Below are 21,737 nucleotides of genomic sequence, written 5' to 3' on the forward strand. Positions count from 1 at the left end.
TTTTACAGTTTTCATGGCACACATTCCTTTGTCATATTTAGTTCAAGTATTTTGTTGTTGTTTTGTTTTGATTTAGTTTATTGAGAGTAGTATTGTCCCCTTGCTTTCTGTGTTTGTCTTTTGTATATTAAAAAGGATACTGATTCCTGTGCTTTAACTCTGTGTTTTTCAACTTTTATCAATATTTATCAGCTCTAGGAGTTTTTTTTTATGATTTAGTTTTTATGTATAGAATCTTAAAACCTGAAAATAAACATATATTGATTCCTTCCCTTCTCATTTGTATTTGCTTCATTACCTTGACTTGTTTAATTGCTTGACGTAACACTGTAAGAAGTATGTTGAGAAGTGAGAAGAGTGAACATCCTTGTCTTGGTCTTGATTCCAACACATATACTTTGAATTATTCTCTCTTTTGGGAGACTTTTGCTGTATATTGCCTTTATTAAGTTGAGATAAATCCCTTGTATCACTATTCTCTGCAAGACTTTCCTCACAAATGGAGGCTGTATTTTATCAAAGGTCTTTTATGTTTGCAATAGGGTGGTACTTGTACTTATGTGGTAGATTATGCTAATTCTCATGGATTGACACTTTCCTCCATCTCTGGGATGAAGTTGCCTTAAGCCTAATGGGAAATCTGTTTGTGTTACTGCATTTCGTTTACACGTATTTTATTAATGCCTTGTGCACGTATGGTCATCAGAGATGTTGGTGTATGACTTTCTTTTCCGGTTCTTTGGTTTCAGCATCAGGATTAGACTCCCAGTAAATGTTTTCTAACTGTTTTTGGAATATCTTACCTTTTCAACTTTGAGAATGTGGTGGCCGCCCTTTTCATACTTTTCTTCCCCTACCTTTATATTGGCTCAAATAGGATTCAGGAAGTAATATTGATTTATTGTCAATACAGAGTACAATACTGTGCACACTTAAAAGGTATACTTCTTCGTTCTGAACCATGTATGATCTTGGTTCCATTACTATAGGCAGAAATATTTTCAGAACAAAATCTGCTTCCTAAATGTCATAGTTTAGGGCTCACCTGCTTTGTTTTGCAACATACCCTGTTTTTGCTTTTTGTTTGTTTGTTTTGTTTTGTTTTTTGAAAAACTGCTTTTATTTGTTGTAACACAAAACTGTTATTTAGCCTATTAATTTAAAATTAATATTTTGTAATTACATCCTTGATTTATATGAAAACAAGTCACTATACCATTTATTTCACTTCTTAGTGTGTTTTTATTGAATTTCGCCAGGTCCATTAATGAACATAAGAGGAAGGACCATGGAAAGGAGTATATCTCTTACATATTCATAGAAGATTATGCCAAGCAGGAATACTGTGTATCAGACCTAAATTTCATTGGAAGAACCTGACTGAGGAAGTGAAAAGGAAAGGATGGGAAATAGGAAAACATTTGAAAATAAGGCTGTTGACAGGCTGGAGAGGAAGGAGGAGATTGAAAATTTAAATTGTGCTACCTGAAACAATGTATTTTCATGGATACAAATATGTCTTTGCCTATTTAAAAAAGTACTAGTTACTATGAGGTAGGATTTATCCATGTCAGTTATGGTACAATATGCTTTAGGAATTTAATTCCTAGGGACTTAAATTGAAAGTTAGTAGTATGGTTATTTAAAAACTCATTAAAACAATTTAAAAAGAGATAATTTCTCACTGTAATTGTGTACTTTTCTCCATTTCCATTGCTTATATAGATATGTATTACTTCTTACCATCTTGTAAATGATGTTTAGTTACTTATAATAGTTTTTCTTTATGTGAGCATAGTTATAAATACAGATGATAGTGTAAAATAATACAAAGAATAGTGTACTCTACCTTACTTATCTGTTTGTAAATACTCATTTGTGTGTGTGTGTGAATATGTGTGTGTGTGTGTGTGTGTGTGTGTACTTTTAATGTGAGTGAGGCATGTGCCTTGAGAGTGTGGCGGTTGCTGTGGCAACAGAAGCAAGCAAGTCTTTGTTACCTAAGGATGATGTCATTGCTGGATTCAGAGGCTAGCTGTAAACCACTTCTGATGATAACATACCTCCCTTTTTCTTATCATAGAGAGAAGAAAAAAGGGAAACAGGGGAAGCCAATGCTAAAAGGGAAATAGGGGCTTTAGACCTCTTAAACTGCTCCCTGCTGTCTAGGAGCATTATCAGTTTTGGGATGTAGCTGACTTTCACCATCCAGGCCCACTTGATAGTTCTGTAAAAGGAACTGTTTGACTTTTTGGTTATAATATTTTGAATTTGTCTTTGAAGGAATGTGGAAACAAGATTAATGAGGCAGGGAGGAAATAGTAGGTCCAGGAAAATGGGGAGAAGAGGCAGTAAGAAGGGCAGTATGCTATTTCCATTTAGGGTTTTGAAAAACCCAGGAATTGGAGGCCCCATGCTGTTCCCTGCATTTCTGGATGTCTGATTGCAGCTGATGGAATGTATTTCTTACTGCCCCAGATTCGTTGACATAGAAACAGCATTCTTCCTGGTGAAACAGACAAAGACCACCTTCTTTAGCTGTCAGGAATTCTAGTCCCTGTCAGTTCTGAAGCACAACTGCTGCCAACGAATCGATCTTTTTCTGGATGATGAGCATGGTTTCATACATTCCTTGGAAACCGTTGTCAAGCTGGGATAAGAACTTCTTGTATAGGGTTAGAGAAGTCTTTGGCCCTGCTGTTCCAGTGCCAGCACCTGTAGCTACTCCTGCAGCAACCAGGAATGGCACAACCTGCAGTGCCCTCTTATGCTGGACAGGAATGTCAAAAACTGGAATTGGTAGAGATTCTTTGCCATGTATTACTCCTAGTTCAGGGAAGGAACACCAGTGTGCAAACTCTTCCTGACCAGCTGGCAGGTAGGTGATGATATATATCAGTGACACAGCGAATTGACGTGTTTTGGACTGCACGGCACTGCAGCAGAGATGGGGTATCAAGGATGGTGGATCTATTGCAGTCTAGGGAACTGAGTTTCCCTTCAGAACATGTCCTGGATGTCATAAAACTGTCAAACCAATAAGAGGGATATAAAAAAGTATGGGGCGATGGCATCATCAGAGTCAGGGCTGCTGATAAAAGCTGAGGTAATGTCATTGGGCAGGATCACTAGAGAGGCTGTAATTGGCAATTGTGAATTAGTTTCAGGGGGGTACTGCGTAGCTAGCAGTCTTTAAAGTGACCAGGTTGGGTGCCATAAGGAGTTGGTACACCAAGGTCAGGGTCTGAATCAAAAGGCTAAATGACAAGTTAGTACCATTTGTGAGGGGGGATGTCAAGGACGTAAGGATCCTGGAGGAGTGTTTGATTATTTCTCCTATTTTTCCAATATCTAGATTTGGGAAATTGTACAAAATTTCTCTGCATGTGGATAGTACTCACTGGAGACCCTGCTTGGTTTTCACATTAGAGCTTACCAACAACTCCTGTTTTCTACCTGGGATTCCATGGGTCTGGTATATAGAAGAACAGGGTCTTGCATTGCTGACGGAAGTGATTGGTCCTTGATCCTAACATATGTATCTGGAACGACCAATATGGGCAGCCCCCATATTTGTCTGGCCATTTATGCAATCATCTTTTGTCTGGTCAAAGAGGAAGCAGACAAAGAGAACATAATATGTAGAAGGAATGACAGATATAGGGATGACAGCAATTTGGATTGGCTCCCAGCATGGAGTGGTTTCCTGATCCTCTTGGGAAAGTCTGTTTGTTATCAGTGGGGATTCCTTGAACCTCGAATCTCTAGATGTAAGTGATACCATGGATGGAAACGATCAGATGAGAAGCCCAGGTCTAATCCAGTGGAGTGGAACGCAGATGCTAGAGTGGAGTCTCATTCTTCTGGGATTGGGGACAAGGTGGGTGATCTCAACATCTTGTGGAGCTTAAGAGAGCAGGGTCCATGAAGGGCCCTACCATTTAGGAGAGACAGCTAAGAGCTGCTGATCTGGAGGGGACAGAAGAACTTGGTCTCAAATGTTGATAGGTAGTGGACAGGAGACAGCGTGTGGCCTTAGTCAGTGGTGGTCAGTAGAGTTCCATAGGAGAGAAAGGGGGTGACAAAGTAATGGGGTAAGTCAATGGTCTAGGAGGGGAGCGCATTTACTTGAAAGACCAGGAGTTAGTACTGACATCCATACATGAGTTTGAAAGGTGAGACAAAACAGGTCACTTGGGGAGAGCTTGTAGCCTTAAATGAGCCAGAGGTAGGAGTTTTGCCCAATCGAAGTTCCTGTGACAGTTTGACAAGAGTGGTTTTTAGGGAGCAGTTAGTTCTTTTGAAAAGAGAATTATACGAATTCTAGGTTTAGAAATATAAAAATTAAAAGAATAAACCCCAAAAGGCCACAGACCCAGGGCTAAGCCCTGCAGCAAGGACTAGCAGGCCATAAAGATAAAGGAGCACAGGAAACACTGTCCAGGCAGGACTGGCAAGCCATAAAGAAAAGGAATGCAGGAACCAGCCTGGTTAATGGGACTGATTCATGGGACGTCTGGCAGGAAGACATCTCCCCCCAGCTCATTCAGGGCCATCTTCCAGACCCTGATAAGCCCCTGACTTCTAACACTACTCTTTCTGCTTTGTTCTCACTGCTATGTTTGAATGAGCCTATTGTATGTAACCACGCCAAAACCCCCTAGCCTTCTCTATATAACCCTCTGACTTTTGAGTTTCGGGGTCGACACCTCTATCTCCTGCGTGGGATAGGTGTCGGCCCGGAGATCTCTGTAATACGTCTCTGTAATAAACCTTGCCTTTCCTTATTACATCCAAAATGGTCTCTCTGTGTCTTGGGTCCGCGATTTCCCAAGACTTGAGTAAGGGTCTCTCTGCGTGGGATCTTTCACTTTCTATCTTACCTGAAGATTGAGGGTGGTATGGAATATGAAAATGCCAAGTGGTGTCTAGGGCCTTAGACAGAATTTGAGAAATTTGGGAAGTAAATTCGGGACCATTGTCTCACTGAAGGGAGGCTGAGACACAAAATTGAGGATGATCTCTTGGAAGAGGAGCTCAGAAACTGTCTGAACCCTTTTGTTAGTTGTGGGATATGCCTCCACCCACCCCGAGAATGTGTCAATCAAAACTAGGAGGTACTTGGCACATTTGGCATGTGGGTAAAGACAAGTTGCCAGTCAGTTCCAGGAAGGGAACCTCTGGCCTGATGGGTAGAAAAAGGGGTGCTACAATACCAGAGGTTGAAATCTGACACTTGACAGACTTTGGAAGAGGCAGTGATGGATTTTAAGAAACTTAAGTCCTTAGGAGTAGGCTTCAGGTGGGTTTTAACAAAATAAGACAATGTCTTGCTATTAGGATGAAAGATGTTGCGAAGATAGGACAGAGTTTGATGAGTGTTAGGGAGTGACAGTGGGGATGTGGGTTGCAGTATAAGAATGTCCTGGGGAGAGTGCTACATGTGTAGGCCCCTAAGGGCCTCAGCTCTGGCTGCCTCTTCAGCTCCCTTGTTTCCCTTGGAGACAATAGAGTCATTTGTCAGGTGGGATCTGCAGTGGACAAATCCAATAGCTGTGTGGAGATGGGAGGCCTTTAGCATGGCCATAATTTGGTTTGCATTAGTTACTGATCCTCCTTTAGTCATAAGTACCCCATGCTCCTTCCAGTTAATGGCATGGGTCAGGATGATATGGAAAGCATGTTTAGAATCTGTGTAGATGTTGAGGGTTTGTCCCTGTGCCAGTTGAAAGGCATGGGTAAGGACTACTACTTCAGCCTGTTGATTGGTGGTATGAGCAGGAAGGCCTATGCCTCAGTGTCTGACACTATGGGGTAGCTGGCTCTTATGGCTCCTTCATGTAGAAAGGAGCTTCCATCTGTATACCAGGTATAGACGGTCTGAGGCAAATTGCCCTCCTGTATGTGTGAAGGGTGAGGTAATAATTCCTCTAAGTTTTTAGTGCAGGGGTGAGATAAGGAGTGGTTAGTATTTGGTGGAGAAAGAAGATTGGAAAGGTGGGTGTGATTGAAAGGTTAGTGTGGAGTCTTCTATTAGTGCTACCTGAAGAGAAAGAACCTTGGAGGGAGGTAGATTCTGTAAACCTTTGAAAGGTAGGAGCTGTGACATGTTATAAGAGGAGAAGACCATTATAGGCAACCCAAATGTTAGTTTTTCTTATTCTAGAATATGGAGTTTAGCAGCTGCTAAGGTACAAACACAAGGTGCCATCCCTGCATGGTTAGATCTAGTTTTTTTGACAGGTATGCTACAGGTACAAAGGAGGGTCCCAGTTGGTGACCGAAATTTCCAAATGTTGGTATCAGGAACTGCTTTTGCCTCCAGCAATGATGTCATCTGGTCACCTGAGCATCTGTTGTCAAGGCAACGGTCATCCATTTCCGGCATACATTTCATGTTACAGTTACACCACATTTCACATAAAAGACAGATCCTTTCTGCCCTCTTCCACTTGTCTCTCCTCTCTTCCCTTTTTCTCCTCTCTTTCTCTCCTACCTCTCTTCACCCCTTGGCCTTTGTCTCTACCATTCCAATAAACCTCTCCACGTGGAGCCCTGTTGGCCTGGTGTGGTTTGTCCAGACATGAGCCATAGAGCCTCTCTGTAAAAGACAATGTAAAACGTGGTATGTGTATGGTTACTTAAAAAGACAACCAAAAGCCATCAGTGGCTGAACAAAGAAGAAAGTGAAAGGAAATGGATTCATGGGAATTCAATCAACCTGATAACATTTTACATTTTATGCCCAGGTTTGGTGCCATAGGAGAACAGCCTATAGTATAGTTGGTGACCTCCAAAGGAGCTGGGAGTTGGGTTGAATCTTGTGAAAAGATCAAATACAGAGAACTCATTCTGAACCGTACAGATCCCATAGGATGCTTTATGCTATGAAATATAATGTCAGTGCTGGAATATTGTTATTGGTTAAAACTTAGGCTTTAATACTAAAGTACTCATTTTGGTTCAAACTGAATTTGAACACCTGCAGCGTGAAATACCGAAGAGGGCACCATCCCATATTACCCCATGTACCAGCAGGTCACATGGCACCAATGGGTCATTTGGCCCTGGTGGGCTGTTCTCATCTTGACAGACTTTCTGGCCTGTAGCTCCAGAAATCTCTTCACCCAATTAGCTATGTCACCTTAGAAAGTCACTACCATGACAAACCCCAGACTCGAGCATCCAAATTTATTGGCTGGCTGGGGGGTGGGGGTGGGAGTGGGGCTGTACCTATCCCTGGAAAACAGTTGAGAAGCTGTGTGAAGGCAAACACAACGCAAACTTAGTTTAGAATCAACAGGATATTGAGTACAACTACTAACATTCCTTATTAGTAAGCCATAGTAAATGAAATCCTTCAGTGGCTGATCCTGACTGATTGGAAATCTAAGTGGGAGGCTCTCGTTCATTATATCACCTACCCCAAGTTCTCCCACAATCCAACAATCCACAGGTCCCTTTTCTCATCCTCTCTTTCTCCCTCCAACCTGGAAGTCTAACCTGGAAGTATATGTCCAGTGATTGGTGCCCTGAAATCTTTATTCATTAAGGAAAAGACCTTGCCGCAAACAGCCACCATATCAAAAACTAATCCATATGTAATAAGCATGGGCATGGTTGATGTGGATACCACAGGTCACATGGTAAGGTGGAAAGAGAAAAGAAGATAAGTCTTGGATGCTTCTGATCAAGGTAGCCTTGACTACTCAGTGGTAGTAGCAATAGAGGCTACCCAGGACAAGGTAAGGGGTGAGAACCTACACATGAACTTTTCCTCTGACTTTCACATGTGTTTCCACACAAAAGGGTGTGCATTCACACATAAATATGTACACATCACACACATGCCACACACACACACACACAAACACACACACATGCCACACACACACACACACACACACAGACCACACACATTTATAAAGACAGATGTGCAAAAAAGACACCTAACCCGTGGGTATATACCAGCCACACTTGTATATGTGTATATATGTAGGCATGTGTGTACATATGTCTACTTGAATATTGTAAAATGTTTTTGAGTAATTTAGTAAATATGTAACTTATTTACATGTGTATATAGATGTCTGTCTGACACACAGTTAGATACACATAATAAATGCATAGGTTCTTTGTATATTTGGTTTTGTCATGGAGTATATTGGATTCTCCATCTTTGTTAATTGACAGTTTTGCTGGATAGAGTAGCCTGGATTTGTGTTCTCTTAGGGTCTGTATGACATCTGCCAAGGATCTTCTGGCTTTAATAGTCTCTGGTGAGAAGTCTGGTGTAATTCTGATAGGTCTCCCTATATGTTACTTGATATTTTCCCTTACTGCTTTAATATTCTTTCTTTGTTTTGTGCATTTGGTATTTTGACTGTTATGTGATGGCACAGATTTCCTTTCTGGTCAATCTATTTGGAGTTCGGTAAACTTCTTGTATGTTTATGGGCATGGCTTTCTTTTCTTTAGGGAAGTTTCCTTCTATAATTTTGTTGAAGACATTTACTGGACATTTATGTTGGAAATCTTAGCTCTCTTCTATACCTACTATCCTTAGGGTTGATCTTTTCATTGTGTCTTGGATTTCCTCAATGTTTTGGGTTAGGAGCTTTTTGCGTTTTACATTATCTTTGATGGTTGTGTCAGTGTTTTCTGTTATCTTCTGCCGATGAGATTCTCCCCTATATCTCTTGATTTCTGATTGAAAATACTTGTGTTTCTGACACCTGATCTCCTTCCTTCTTTTTCCATCTCCAGGGTTGTCACCCTTTGTGCTTTCTTTATTGTTTCCATTTCCATTTTTAATTCCTGGATGACTTTGTTCAATTCCTTTACCTGTTAGTTTGTGCTTTCCTGTAGTTCTTCAGGAGATTTCTGTGTTTCCTTCTTAAGGGCTTCTATTCCTTACCTGTGTTGTGCTGTATTTCTTTAAGATAGGTATTTATGTCCTACAAAGAATAATAGATTGAAAACTCAAACACAAGGAGGAAAACTAACCCAAGGAAAAGCACAGAAAAAGCAACAAACAAAGGAAGAGAAATACACAAATATAATTCCACCTCAAACAACAAAAAATAACAGGAAACAACAATCCTATTCTTTAATATCTCTTAATATCAATGGACTCACTTCTCTAATAAAAAGACATGGACAAACAGAGTGGATACTTAAAGAGGACTCAGCATTTGCTGCAAACAGGAAACCCGCATAAGTGACAATGACAGACATTACCTCAGAGTAAATTGCTGGAAAATAATTTCCCAAGCAAATGGTCCAAAGAAAAAAGCTGGAGTAGCCATTCTCATATCGAATAAAATCTACTTTCAACTAAAAGTTTTCAGAAAAGATAAGGAAGGACACTTTATATTCATCGAAGGAAAAGTCCAACAAGATGAACTCTCAGTCCTGAATATCTATGCTCCAAATGCAAGGGCACTTGCATTCATAAAAGAAACCTTACTAAAGTTCAAAGCATATATTGCATGTCACACAATAACAGTGGGAGATTTCAACACCCCACTTTCATCAATGGACAGCTCATAGAAACAGAACTTAAACAGAGACATAGAGAAACTAACCTAAGTTACGAACCAAATGGACTTAACAGATATTAATAGAACATTTCATCCTAAAACAAAAGAATATACCTTCTTACAACCTCATGGTACCTTCTCCAGAACTGACCATATAATTGATCACAAAATAGACCTCAACAGATATAAGATTGAAATAATTGCATGCATCCTATCAGATTACCATGGACTAAGGCTTGTTTTCAATAACAACAATAGTGACAGAAAGCTCACGTATACATGGAAGCTGAATGACATTCTACTCAATGATAACTTGGTCATGGAAAAAATAAAGAAATAAATTAAAGACTTTTTTGGATTTAATGAAAATAAAGGTACAATGTACCCAAACTTATGGAACACAATGAAAGCAGTGCTAAGAGGAAAACTCACAGCTCAAAAAGAAATTGGAGAGAGAGCATACATTAGCACCTTGACAGAACACCTAAAACCTCTAGAACTAAAAGAAGCAAATGCACCCAAGAAGAGTAGAAGGCAGGAAATTGGATTAAACTCAGGGCTGAAATCAACCAAGTAGAAACAAAAAAAGGAATATACAAAGAATCCACAAAAGTGGGAGCTGGTTTTTTGAGAAAATCAACAAGATAGATAATAAACCCTTAGCCTGGCTAACCGGAGGGCACAGGGTATCCAAATTAACAAATCAGAAATGAAAAGTAAGACATAACAAGAGAATCTGAGGAAATTCAGAAAATAATCAGACCCTACTACAAAGCTTTTATTCAACAATACAGGAAAATCTGTATTGAATGGATAATTTTCTAGACAGATACCAGGTACCAAAGTCAAGTCAGGATCACACAAAGCATCTAAACAGTCCCATAACAACTAAAGAAATAGAAGCGGTTATTAAAAGTCTCCCAACCAAATAAAGCCCAGGACCAGATGTGTTTAGTGCAGAATTCTATGAGACCTTCATAGAAGTTGTCATACCAATATGATGCAAACTATTCCACAAAATAGAAAAAGAAGGAACACTAGCCAATTCCTTCTATGAAACCATAATTATGCTTGTTGCTATTAAATATTGGCTCCGCCCGACCAGAAAGAGCACACCAAACCAATACCAACACGGTTCCATGTGGTGAGATTTAATAATTCCCTTATTAAATACAAGGGGAAGGGACCAGAGAAAGAACAGAAAAGAGAGTGAGGGTGGAGGGAGTCTGCTTTTATTTGTACTGTGAGGTAAAGATGCCCAGGTGGAGGTGAGACTTGAGCCAAAAGGTCTTCTGGGAATGTATGGTGTTACAGCTAAAGGCAACACTTGATACCAACAATGCTTATACCTAAACCACACAAAAAACCAAGAAAGAAAGAGAACTTCAGAGCAATTTCCCTTATGAATATCAAAGCATAAATACTCAATAAAATTCTTACAAACCAAATCCAAGCAACCATCAAAATGATAATCCATCATGATGAAGTAGATTTCATCCCAAGGATGCAGAGATGGTTCAATATATGGAAATCCATCAATGTAATTCACTAGAGGGGCAGGCAATGAAAGGTACCCTGATTCCTGCCGGAGATAGCTTGAATCCCCAGGACACTTAAATGGGACTGCTGGTACCTTCCCAATTTCCCAGGATATCAGTTCCCCCCAAAGACCCCTTTACAGAGGTTTGAGACAGACCAGTCATGTAGGGCAATGCTGCAAGCCCCTTCACCACAGGTCATGTAGGCTCAAGACAGATCAGAGGTAGAACCAGGATCACACCTACAAATAAGTATATGAGGAGGTCTTCCCAAGCTCTCAGGACAAACCAATAGGAAGTACCTTCTGTCAGACACTGACCCATTCACTAAACTATTTAAGCACAAGGAAAGGCGTGCAGGAATTATTCCATTGTCTATGAGCTTCTGTTATAAGAGCCACTTGGAGATGAGATCTGCTCTCTGGAAATCATCACTGCCAGAATCTCCCTTGCACTCCTCACTGGCTAGTCAGTCCCCTGCTGGTTCAGCCCAAAGTGGCAGGCAGTGGGGGTAAGGAGAAGGACAGGCACTTGAGGTGGCAAAAAAATGTTCCTCCTCCCTGCCTGAGATCTTTCTCCCTTTACCTGTACCCACACAACTAGCCAGCCTGGTCAGAGATCACTGCAGAGAGCACTCGGGCACCAGAGCCCTAAAATGTAGTGCTCGAACAATGATCAACAAAACTGAAGTGCAGGAAGGTGAGTCGCCTCCCCCAACTCTGGAGACTAGCAACATATCTTTTCCTGCTGAGTTTTCAGTCAGCACCATCTCAAGCTTAGGTCAAGCTGAAGGGGCACGAAGGCTCCTGGCCAAAGCTACTCTCTGGGGTTGGCTGAAGGTCCCTCTAGCCCCTGTCTAAATCCTGACAGCCTGCAAAACAGCCTGCAATTGGTTTTGGCAGACTCCCTATCTAACCTGGTAAAGCAGCAGACACTTAAAGCCACAGGGCACCTAGTTCTTTAATCTGCAGAAAGGCTTAATGTTTTGGACTTCTGTGGAATCCCCCAAAGCTGATAGGCCAAGGGAATGTTCCCATTGGACAAACCGTTTCTCCTCTTTCCTGTGACAGTTCACTGACACACAGGAAAACACAATATTAAAAAAAATTTCCTCAGTTCCTGCACCCGCCCTACCTCTCACCCCCACCCCCACCCCCACCCCCACCCCCACCCCCCCACCGGTAGTGTTCTTGCAGCTTTCCACAGCCCTACACCCACTCTGTGGCAGTGTGGGGTAAGTGTGCTCAAACTTCTAAGTCCTGTATCACCTAGGGGATGTGCCCTGCGGCAGAGCTGATACAGAACACTCCCAAGGCTTCAAAGGAGACACTAAACAGACTGTCTGCTCCTTCCTCTCCCCCCAGGGCAGGACTCCATTAAGAAAACAAAGGAGCTTCCACCTGCCTCTGTCCTTACTCCACCTCCCCACATCCAACTAAGGAGATCTTTCCTTAGAGGTAGTTGTTAAAACAGTCACCCAGATAAAGACCACATTAGAACAGAAGATATCTGTTGGAGCCAGCACCAACACAGTAATGCAAATCAAAACATCCCTGAAATTCTAACTCACACCATTCAGAAAAGCTAAAATAAAAAACTCAGTTGACAGCAGATGCTGAGGAGGATGGGGAGAAAGAGGAACACTCTTCCATTGTTGGTGGGATTGCAAACTGGTACAACCACTTTGGAAATCAGTCTGGAGTTTCCTCAGAGAATTAGAGATTGCACTACCTGAGAACCCAGCTATACCTCTCTTGGGCATATACCCAAAAGATACTCCAACATACAACAAAGACACATGCTCCACTATGTTCATATCAGCCTTGTTTATAATAGCCAGAAGCTGGAATGAACCCATATGCCCTTCAACAGAGGAATGGATTCCAAAAATGGTACATCTACACAGTGGAGTACTACTCAGCTATCAAAAACAATGACGTAATGAAATTCATAGGCAAATGGAATGAACTAGAAAATATCATCCTGAGTGAGGTTTATCAATCACATGAAAACACACTTGGTATGCACTCATTGATAAGTGAATATTAGCCAAAAAGGTCGAATTACCCAGGATGCAATCCACAGACCACAGGAAGCTCAAGAAGAAAGATGACCAAAGTTCAGATGCTCCCACTCCTTCTTAAAAGGGGGTATATTATATGTATATGTATATATGTATGTATATGTATATATATATATATGTATACTAGATAAGATTGATGAAGTTATAAAATGCATCTTGAAAGGAACCGGATATAGATCTCTCCTGAGAGACACATCCAGAGCATGTCCAATACAGAAGTCAATGGTAGCAGCAAACCACTGATCTGAGAACAAGACCCTTGGAGGGAATTAGACAAAATATTGAAAGAGTTGAAGGAGCATGCAACCCCATCAAAACAACAATGCCAACCAAACAGAGCTTCCAGGGCCTAAACCAGTTCTGAAAGACTATACATGGAATAATCCAGGACTCCAACCGCATATATAGCAGAGAATAGACTTGTTGGGGCACCAGGGGAAGGGGAAGCCCCTGGTCTTGCCAAGGTTGGACCGCCAGTGCAGGGAAATATGGGGGGGGGGTGGATAAAGTGGATGTGTAGGGGGAATACCTGTGTAGGGGAGGGGGATGGGAGGGAATGGGGCTCATATACAGGAAACTGGGAAGGGGAATAATGTTTGAAATGTAAGTAAAGAAATATATCTAATAAAAATTTTTAAAAATTAAAAATTAGGGACCAAGAAGATGCCAATGCCAGTTCTAGCTATAATGTTTAGGTCCTGAGATGGAGAAGGGGAGTTAACAAAATTGAAGACACTGACCACCTTTTGATTTTCAGGCAAGTGGCCACAAATAACTTGAGCCTTCTATATTTATACAATGACAATTGTGCTTACCCAAGCAGTGATATCATTGCTTACATTATTAAAAGAAATCATAATATCCACATTTCAAAAGCTCTATCTTTACACAAAGTCCCCAATAGTTCTCCTACCTCCTTCTTCCATTCCTTGGATCAATCACCACCTAAACTTATTTTGCATTAAAAAGCACAATTTCAGCAAGACAAAAGAGATGTCTGGCCAGGCTTGTGCTGTAAACAGGAAGACATAGTGGTCTGGTGCCAAACATGCTTACATAGTTATGCATGGTGAGAGGCCGAATTAAACATTTGTTGGTAAATTATACCTAGTTATTATCTCCTATCATTATTCTCTTTTAATTGCAGACAGACAAGTTCATTTTACAAAGCAGATCTTCTAGACATCTTTCTAATATATAGATCTTTGTAAGATGTAATCATTCTAAGAGCCAGTTTCAAGTCTCTATCAATCCCACATAATCTCTGCATTTTCCATGTCTCTACTGGTCAGATATAGCTCCTTAAAAACAGTTATGTAAGCAGGACCTACCTCTCTCCACAACTGACACAGACTTGCTCAGTGTGACTGGGTACTTCTCTAAAGATATGATTATAAGTCTCAAATTCCCAGGATTTATGGTAACATCTGGAGGATTGATAGATACAAAAAGAGGTGAAGAACATTTTATCCCTTGAGAGAGTTTTGAGAAAGATGTAGAATCGTCCATAGTGACTTAGCCTGTGTGACTCCAGATGGCCTTGTCCATGACTGATGAAGTGCTACAATTTTGATAATGACTATATGCAGTACAATGAAGGAAAGGAGAGCTTGTAGGGCATGCCAACTTGGTACTAAATATAAAGGCCACCAAATTTACCTTGTCAATGAGAAGTGGTTTAAATGGACTTACCACAGTAGAATCCTGTCACTGAAGCACTCATATGCTATTCCTTGCAGCAGCTACATGGCCACTGCCAGAAAGAGGTAGCACCTCTTTTAAATTATTTCTAATACATGCATGAGGATCTGAGTGCGGTCTCCAGAGAACATGTAAAAGTCATGGGACTGTGTTCCAAGCTAATCATCCTGGTGCCTGTGCAATGGAAAAGAAAGAAACTCTGTTGCTTGACAGAGCCCCAGTCTAGCTAAATTGGTAATTCCATGGTCAGCTTGAGACCATGTCACAAATTCAATACAGTAGAGAGTGGCTGAGAATGATACCCAGTATTGACCTTTGACCTCCTTATTCCCACCTGTGGACATGCACCTGCAGACACATGTACACCCACACAAACATGTACACACAAAATACTGCGACCTTATAAGCAGATTCAAGTCTCTTTCGAAAGTTTCATGTCATTTTTTACCCTGCAACATCTCTCATACAGCACACTGTTCCTTATTGTTTGCACTTTATCTTTTCTTAGTTTTAGATATATTATGCCCATTGTCTATCATAATGAATTTCATCTTTAAAAATAACCTCAGAATCATTATATTCATTCAGCCTCCTTGTCTTTAGGCAACAGAAATCATTTTTTTAACTTATTTTTACAGGAGACTGGAGAGATGACGGAGAAGTTAAGAACATGTACTACTTTTGAAGAAGACCCATGTTAGATTCAAAGAACAAGATGATTCATAATCACTGGTAATTTCAGTTTCAGGGACCCAATACCCTTCCTTTTCTAGCCTCCACAGGCAACCCTATGCATGCAAATATTCACACATAATTTAATAAAGACATACCCCACACACACATGTTTACAATTTAAATTATTTTCTGGCCTTATTTTTTTTTAACTAGGACAAAGAGGGTAAAATTATTCAATCTACTTCAAATTTCTGAAGGGGAACAACATTTTGCCTTCTCAATAGGAGACAAACCCCTCCAGATTTAGAGGCATCTAAATCCAAGTTGACACAAGTGTCCATCATATACATTAATGTGCCTTTTGAATTGTCTTTTACTTTTCCATAATGGGTATTGCTTACAATTGTGTTGCTGCACATTGGTTTTACCACAGGCTACGTTGATGCTCTGAGCTGTTTTGATTTTAATTTCTGCTCCTCTCTCAATTAGCTTCTCACCCTACATTGTTATTCTATCTTATCATTCATTTTATAACATCCATGCTCCATAAATTTGAAGAAGATAACAACAATTTCTGCTTAAAGTGTACTTCCAATCCTTATAGTCACTCTATTGAAAAACATAGACTTTTGCCTTTAATTGTTGTTTTGTTTCTTTGACACAAGCTTTTTCCTTGAGTATAATAATATTGTTTTACTCTTTTAAATTTATCCTTTCCACGTAAGACAATAGAAAACTTGTGGGGGTGCTTTGTAACTGAATATGAGGATGATCCCTTTTGTCTACATTTTGATGTCTTATAAATTTGAAAAATGAGTGCTGATTGAGGAACTAAATCCTGCACAGGCAACCACTGTGGAGAGTCCAGTGGAAGTATTCCATGACTCCTGATGGATGTCAGATCCCCTTGGACTGATACACTTGACATTTTAAACTAATATATTACCCTAAACCCAGGTTGTTGGGTATTTTCTTTCATCCTCTACCTCATATCTCAGAAAGAATGAAGAATATTATATTGGAACAAGGTCACTTGATTCTATTTCACGATGTGACTAAGAAACCTGGAATCTCCTAGTAGTATTCCTGATTTGGTTATAAAGGAGAACATTTTGTTTTATTTCTCTAGTTACATATAGTACATTTCAGTGTAGGTGCCTATTCCTCCACCATGCAAGGAAAGGTCCCTATAAATCTAAGTGATACAAATGCAAGTGCTATTGTCTGGTCACCCTAGTTACACAATTCCACTGTGGAAAAGTCTCTGGACTCTACATGCCCCATGTTTAAGTTTTTTGATTCACTAATCTGAGTAATACATGTTCATGAATCTGAACTTAGAGTATCCAGGAGTTGTGTACCTTATCTCTGCAAGACCAAGTTGCCTTCATATGAACTATATATGTATTCTTTTTTAATTCTCAATATTATGTTCTGTTGCTCTGTACTACTAAGCAGAAATTCCATGTAAGAATTTTTTTTTCTTGCTCCAGAAATGGGAGAAACGGAACACACATATGTATAGGGATACTTTCTCTAAGTCTGGGTATGTATCAGCTTTACAGAATTCTTACCATATCTCATGTCAACCTATTTCCTTACTTTAATTTCTGCATATATTTTAAGTCCTATATTTATAGAATTCTAATTTTCTGATTCTTTTAGTTGAGTATTTGCTTGTTTCTGCATGTGATTGCACACATGTGGATGATGGAGTACAATTTATGGCATCCATTTCCTCCTTCCATTGCGTATGTCCCACGGACCAAACCAAGGTTAACAGCCTTGGCAACAAATATCTTTACCTACTGAGCTATTTCACTCTTCCTAGTAAATTTCATAATTTATTGTTGCAAGCCCAATTGCTACCCCATGCCAAAAAAGGAATGTTTTCTTGCTGGTGTGTGCTATAATCTAAAGCATTTCTTTAGATTAAGTCATTGTCCTCTTTAATACCCTATCATGATACATATATCTGTGGGCATGCAGAAACACATCTACACACATAATTTCACTGATATACACTGTTGGTGCCCCATGCCCACACCGAGATGGTACCGAGAATTGGGCGAAAGCCTGCGAAATTAAAGAAACACACACACACACACACACACACACACACACACACACACACACACAGGTTATTATTAGCCATTCTTTTGTAAAAGTTTTAATGATATCACTTCAATACACAAGCTTAGAGATATACATCCACAAACTCTCACCTACAAACTATATAGGAAGGTTTTTTTTTATCAATGTGATATAAAACTAGAGCTAACTTGGAAGGAGAAATCTTAACTGAGAAAAAATTCTTCATAAGATTGTCCAATGAAAAAGCCTGTGGGCACTTTCTTGATCAATAATTTTGTTGGAGGGCCCAGCTCACTGTAGGTTGTCCCACTCCTGGGTTTATTGTTCTAGCTTTTATAAAAACACAGGCTGAGCAATAAATAATCTTCTTCCACGTCTCTCTAACATTTCCTGCCTGCTTAATCATTGGGATATCTTCCCACCCTACCTGATCCAACTAGGATTTGTTTTAGTGACTTTGTGTTTTGGACTGATGGCTGTTAATTGGATCATAAAATAAGACTTAAGTTGAATCTTTCAACCTTCTAGAAAATGTGTAGAATAATATTATTCTAATACCCTCATCTTTGAGACACAGGACATCATATATGAAAGGTCAGAAAGATTCTGCCATAAATATAGGCATCCTGAAAGGTTAATTCTTTACAACCAATAGGTCCAGGTAAGAACTAGGTAGATAAATATTAGCAAAATGATTGTACATTGTAAGGTTACTTTATATAAGGAAGTAGTCATGTTTGAAAGTGTCATATAATTGAGGGCCAGATAAAGTAGTAATTCAAAGAAAAAAGTGACAGAATATATCACAGATAAAATATGCCCAATTCACATGAGAACAGCTTAGGAATAAGAGAATACACAGGAGTAGAGAAAGAGAGACAAAAATAGACAAAAAAAGACAGAGAGAAGTAGAGCAAGAAAGAGAAGTTGTGCTGTGTGGCATGTGTTTACGGAAGTTTTCTGGACATGATTTTACAGATTCAGGTTCTAAGAGAACAAACTATTCACTGGGGAGAACAGAAAAAGCTGGAGAATTAGAAGGATCCAGAAGATTGTAACACATTGTCCAGGTTAATGTGAGTCCAAGTAGAACAACTCATGAAGATGCCAAGAGAAACCATATTGAATCAGTCAGCTTGGAAGGTTGGATTGCATGGAGGCTAGAAGCTCCTAGTATTAGGTCTATAAATAGTTGAACAGAGGGAAAAAATACTCTGGCCTCAGCCTAAAGGACGTATTTGCATAGCTTGGGTAAGACTCTTATCTCATCACTTTATCTAAGAAAAGAAAAGTGACATTCACTTAGAAAGACAAACAGACAGAGACAGAGACAGACAGACAGACACACACACACATATACAGAGACACACAAACACACAAACATGCAAACATAGAGCGGTGTGGGGAGGGAGGGAAGAAGAGAAGGAGGGAAGAAGGGAGAATGCTTGCAGTCAACCACTGAGCTGAGAACAAGGTTCCAAAAAGAGGAGTTACAGAAAGTAGTTGAAGTAGTTGAAGGGGTTTGCCACCCCATAAGAAGGACAACATCAACTAATCAAACCCCTGCCCTCGATCTTCCATGGACTAAACAACCTTTTAAACAGCTTTTATAAGCTGAACCACCAACACTAGAGCGACAGTGCAGACAGAGACTATTTGGACCCGGACTTCCATTTTGAGTTTTTGTTTCTGTTCTTGTTTTTTTCTCCTGTCCTGTCCTGTTCTGTCCTGTCCATCCTGTCTCTGTCTCTCTGTCTGTCCCTCTGTCCCTCTGTCTCTCTGTCTTTCTGTCTGTCTGTCTGTCTCTCTGTCTTTCTGACCCTCTAGATCAGAGGATCCCCCTTACAATTATCCACAGGTAGTGATGACTAGGGTGTTCAGTGCGACTAAGCAGGAATTATACGGTTGCCGTCATTATGCTTGATCTTACCCAAGGAAGGGTGTCAGGGCATGGTTGCCAAGATGGCATATAACAGACAGTGATTGAAGCGATGGAACAATAACCTATAATTCTCCCTCTCTGTCACCGTTTCTCTGTCACTCTCTGTCTCTCTTCCCTCCTTCCCTCCCTCCTCTCTCAGACCTGAATGAACATTGGAACCAAAGTAAATGTACAGTGAAAAGAAGCCAGATGCGTGCTGCATGTCTTTTATTGCATCACTTGAGAGGTGGAGGTGGGTAGAACCCTGTGAGCAGGCTGCAGACCTGATCCAGGTACTCATTTCCAGGGCTTATGTGCAAAGACCCCTGACTCAACTAAAGAAATGAAGAGGAAATTAAAGAAATAGATACAATTAACTTGGAATAAACCAAACAAACTAAGGAAAAGGAAAGGCAGTATTGGGGTGGCCTGGCTTACAGAGGAGGGGCAAACATTTATTTCCCAGTGCCTCCTCAGTTGAACACACACACACACACACACACACACACACACACACACACACACACACACAGAGAGAGAGAGAGAGAGAGAGAGAGAGAGAGAGAGAGAGAGCAAGATCTGTTAATCTGTTTGTCTCACTCCCCTAGTTTTTCAGACAGGGTTTCTCTATGAATTCCTCTGTAGACTGGTTGCTCAGAGGGCAAAGCTGCTGTCTGTTAAAGGTCTAGGGAAAACATGAAGGCCTAGATGCAATGTGTAGGCCTGAGGGAACTGTTAAGGCCTAGATGCCCTGTGAAGGAGGCCTACATCATGTATACATATATACACACATATTCATATATATGAATATGTATATGAATGTGTATACACTCAGGTATCCTTTATTTTATTAGCTTATTTTGAATATAATTTTCATGCTAATCAAAAAGAGGAAATTTTCTTTGGCATCGGATTCTTCTTGAACAAAAAATGGATATAAATAATCCCATATTCAGATGTTATGTCTAATATTGAGAAGATATTCCCAGATATGGTGTTAATCCATCATAGTCCATGTGTGAACACAAAACAGACTTAGTAAGAATTTTGGCAAGTGGATTTTTAAAACTTATATAGGGTTATTAAGAGCAGTGGTAACATTTTTTAACTTGATATTTTATATATTTACATTGCAAATGTTATTCCCTTGCCCAGTTACCCACTCTCCCACACCCCACCCCCTGTTTCCATGAGGATGCTTTTCCTCCCATCCAGCCATTCGCACCTCAATAGCATACCATTCCCCTGCACTGGAGAAAGGAACATTCACAGGACCAAGGGCTTCTCCTCCTATTGATGCCAGACAATGCCATCCTCTGCTCCATATGCAACTGAAGCATTAGGATTTTGCATGAGTACTATTTGGTTAGTAGTTTAATCCCTAGGAGCACTGGTAAGTCTAGTTGGTTGATATTTTTGTTCTTCCTATGGGTTTGCAAACCGTTTCAGCTCTTCCTTCACTCCTTCATTGGAGTCCTCATGGAGTCCGATGGTTAGCTTCAAGCATGCTTATCTATATCAGTGAGGTTCTGGCAGAGTCTCTCAGGAGACATCCACATCAAGCTCCCATCAGTAAGGACTTCTTGGCATCAGCAATACTGACTAGGTTTGGTGGCTGCATATGTGATAGATCACCAGATGGGGCAGTATCTAGATGGCCTTTCCTTAAGTCTCTGCTCCACTGTGTCCCTATATTCCCCTCCCTCTTGAGTATTTTGTTCCCCCTTCTAGGAAGGACTGAAGTGTACACATTTTGTTCTTCCTCCTTCTTGAGCATCATATGGTCTATGAATTGTATCTTGGGTATTCCAAGCTTTGGACTAGTATCTACGAACTGGGTAAATTCACTCAGGATGGTATTTCCTAGTCCCATACATTTGCCTAGGAATTTCAAGAGGTCATTGTTGGAGAAGTGTGTATGTACCTTTTGTAGCACAGTCTCTGGAATAAAACAAACAGGGACATTTAAATAAATATATAGCAGTGTTTAAGACTTCATTTCTCTTACAATATTTGCAATTACATAGTCAAACATTATATGTTGGAGTCATAGATCACTGTGCTATCTAGGATTGCACGATGAGGATGGCATAGTGGCAGTATAGCAAAATAACTGAAAGGAAAAGCAGAGCAGTCACCCCATTAGGATTCATATGAATTGCATTTCCTCCCTGCTGGGAACT

The 21,737-nt window shown here is 40.2% G+C and overlaps 1 long non-coding RNA gene across 2 annotated transcripts; it reads left to right on the forward strand.

Moving 5' to 3' along the window:
- The first annotated feature begins 971 nt into the window (after positions 1-971).
- Positions 972-19,759, forward strand: LOC134486523 (uncharacterized). 2 transcript variants are annotated; one of them, XR_010065711.1, is made up of 4 exons: positions 972-2,878; positions 15,503-15,596; positions 17,033-17,085; positions 19,715-19,759. It is a non-coding gene; the product is annotated as an uncharacterized LOC134486523 (long non-coding RNA). The 2 variants fall into 2 exon arrangements; XR_010065710.1 differs by lacking the exons at positions 17,033-17,085; positions 19,715-19,759 and having other exon boundaries at positions 15,503-15,704.
- The last annotated feature ends 1,978 nt before the right edge of the window (positions 19,760-21,737 follow it).

Source organism: Rattus norvegicus, chromosome 4 (assembly GCF_036323735.1).
Source record: "Rattus norvegicus strain BN/NHsdMcwi chromosome 4, GRCr8, whole genome shotgun sequence".
In the NCBI taxonomy this organism is placed as follows: domain Eukaryota; kingdom Metazoa; phylum Chordata; class Mammalia; order Rodentia; family Muridae; genus Rattus; species Rattus norvegicus.